Source organism: Gossypium arboreum, chromosome 8 (assembly GCF_025698485.1).
Source record: "Gossypium arboreum isolate Shixiya-1 chromosome 8, ASM2569848v2, whole genome shotgun sequence".
Classification (NCBI taxonomy): domain Eukaryota; kingdom Viridiplantae; phylum Streptophyta; class Magnoliopsida; order Malvales; family Malvaceae; genus Gossypium; species Gossypium arboreum.
The window spans coordinates 100567293-100570540 of NC_069077.1; the positions used below are offsets into that span (position 1 = coordinate 100567293).

At 38.1% G+C, this 3248-nt stretch overlaps 1 non-coding gene across 1 annotated transcript; it reads left to right on the top strand.

Annotated features, from left to right (window-relative positions):
- The first annotated feature begins 2240 nt into the window (after nucleotides 1–2240).
- On the top strand, nucleotides 2241–2347 carry LOC128280085 (small nucleolar RNA R71). The gene has a single exon (XR_008270266.1). It is a non-coding gene; the product is annotated as a small nucleolar RNA R71 (small nucleolar RNA).
- Nucleotides 2348–3248: the final 901 nt, after the last annotated feature.

Below are 3248 nucleotides of genomic sequence, written 5' to 3' on the forward strand. Positions count from 1 at the left end.
TTGTTGAATGTATAAAGGCAGCAAAATGCATAAGGTATTGGTCTCGGCACTAAGTGTGCGGGTATAAATGGACACGGTGACAAGATTGGCACTAAGTGTGCGGGTTTAAAATTGTACAGCACTAAGTGTGCGAGTTTGATTATATAGCACTAAGTGTGCGAGCTGAAAATATATAGCACTAAGTGTGCGGATTCACTATATGCTCTTGTATTACAATTGGCACTTGAGTGTGCGACATTATCGAGTTAATCCGGACAGCGGATCGGGTAAGTACCTTGAGCTCATGACGAATAGGCAACACGTTCATGCTCGGGGTTGAGCTTGGTAAGCTTGAAATCTATGTGATGATTGCAATTGTATGATTGTGGTGCGAATGAGTTGGTGTGTAAAATGCCTCAAATATCTTATTGTATAGAATATGAAATGTGGATGTATGACTTGGTATGAGATTGAACCGAAAGGTCCGAGGAATTATGGTATAGTTTCGATATGGATGAAGTACCTAGCCTCGTTTATTGTTTGATGTTGCGAAAACTTTATTAATGTATGGTTGATGAATGCTTATGACTTATCGAGTTATAAACTCACTCGGTGTTTTCTTGTCACCCATTTTAGGTCTCTTGGACTCGTATTGTCGCGTGCTTGGAACCGTCGTTGAAGTCATCACACCGGCTGGAAACCTTTTGGTATTGTCTTCGTAGTTGAACTAGGAGAACAATTGGCATGTATAGACTATTATGTTTTGTTGAATTGTGGGTTGTAAACTTTAAGCCATGTGAAAATGGCCTATGTGGTCGTCGAGTGGGATGCTAGAACCTATAGCCACGAGTCTTAGAAACTTTAATTTTGATAAGGTGGCCATAAATTGTGTCATGTATGATGGATGATTAGTAAGGCCAAGGAAAGATTCATGAAATTGGCATAGTCTCTGCGAGTAGCTATTCTTTGACAGCAGCAGTGAGATGAGATTGAAAAATCACTAAAAATAGTAGAAGTAGAATTAAATAGTGAATAAATTATGAAATTGAACCTTGATGAATCTATTTTTATATGGACGAAACGAAACGACCATATGAGCAGTATACTGAGAGATATTAGAGTTCTCATGAGACAGGGCCAGAACGGTTTCTGGGTCCCCTGTCGCGACTTTGAAAATTTACTATAAATTATCCAGAAATAATTAGAAGTCATGCCTTATATGTGCAGATTCCATTTTGAGTCTAGTTTCTTTAGAAACAAACGGCACCAGTATTAAAGCTCTGTACAGAGAGATATTCAAGTTGTAACGCGCGAAGGTCAGTGTAGTCGACCCCTGTAACATGGGTGACTTTAACTAATAAACTGTACCAATTGGCCCGACCAAAATTCTAGAAATAAATCCAGGGATGGATATATGAGTCTAGTTTCAGGGAAAATTTACGGAACTGATTTTCGAGTTCTGAAACTCGAGATATGATTTTTAAGGTGACAAGTGACGCAGTTAGCTAGCCCGCTCGAACGAAATCAATTATTGTCAAGAGAGAAAAAAGGGAAGTAAGCCCGGTAACACCACGTGATCAAATCCGGTGACGGTCACGGGTTTGGGGTGTTACATGGAAAGCTATCCAATCTGAGTCTCGAGCCCTCGGATCGATGCTTGTTGATTCTTAAGTACTGTCTCGGTATTTTGAAAATCAGTTTCTGACACCGATATAAACTTTGAGAGCATCTCTTCAAGGTTCAGCTTCTTTTCCTGTTGGTAGGGTGGTTGTTGGTAGCTTGGAGGTGGTCTCTGATTCCTTGGCCTTCCCATGAAAAATTTGGGTGGTTCCTCCAACCTGCATTGTAAGTATTGTTAAAATGATTGTTTTTAGATCGAGAATTATTACCCATGTAATTTAACTACTCGTTTTCCATGTTGTGGCCATAAGGTGGGTATTCTGAATTGCTCGATCCACCACCACTTGCTTCGCACTGCATTACTGGGTGAGCCTCTGAAGAACTAAGAAAACCATCAATTTCCTTATTCAAGATTTCTACCTGATTAGAGAGCATGGTGACCAAATCGATGTTATAAACACCGGCTGTTTTTGTTGGCTTTGTCCTCATGACTTTCCACTGATAGTTATTCAGTGACATCTCCTCTATAAACTTATAAGCATTTTCAGGTGTATTATTTTTCGCCAGCAGCTGCATCAACCATTTGTCGAGTCGAAGGATTCAGGCCATTATGGAATGTTTGAACCTGAAGCCAAAGCGGTAACCTATGGTGAGGGCATCTTCACAAAAGGTCTTTGTATCTCTCCCATGCATCGTAGAGTGTTTCTAAATACATCTATACAAAAGAAGAGATATCATTACGTAATTTGGCCGTTTTAGCTGGTGGAAAAAATTTTAATAAAAATTTATCAGTCATTTGTTCCCAAGTAGTAATTGACCTTCATGGTAACAAGTTCAACCACTGTTTAGCTTTGTTCCTCAATGAAAATGGGAATAACCGAAGACAAATGGCATCGTCAGAAACACCATTAATTTTAAAAGTATCACAAAATTCCAGGAAATTTGCCAAGTGAGTGTTTGGATCCTCATCCTGCAAACCATCAAACTGAACAAATTGCTGTATCATTTGAATAGTGTTAGGTTTTAGTTCGAAATTATTCACAGCAATAGCAGGCCTAACTATACTTGACTCAGCTCTTGTTAAATTAGGTTTAGCATAATCATACATAGTGCGCGGAGCAGGATTCTGATTAATAGCAATTGCAGGAGGTAGCGGATTTTCTTGGTTTTCAATCATCTCCTTGGTCATGGTTTTAATATCGTCCTCTTACCCGTTCTTTGTGCATCTTAAGCTTCGCCTTATTTCTCTTTCGTTTCTGCAAACTATGCGATCGATCTCTTCGCCAAAAAGTAGCAGTCCTGACGGGTTTCTTCTAGTCATAAACTATAAAAACCTGCCAAGAGAAAGAAAAAGTAAATTAATAAATAATAATAATAATAAAATAAAATAAAATTATCTTGCAAGAAAAATAAATGGCTAAAGTAATAAAAATTGAGTGTTCCTAATATCTTAGTTCCCCGGCAACAGCGCCAAAAATTGATACGTGATTTTGTATGATAAGTTCTATAAATTTATAATTAATCGTTCTTGAAACTAACTATTATCATGATGAAGGAAAGTGTACTTATCGAATAGTAGTATAGCTTTAGCAAGACTGGATTATTGAAGCCAAAGGAACTAAAAGTACTAGTAATGACTGTCTATTCAT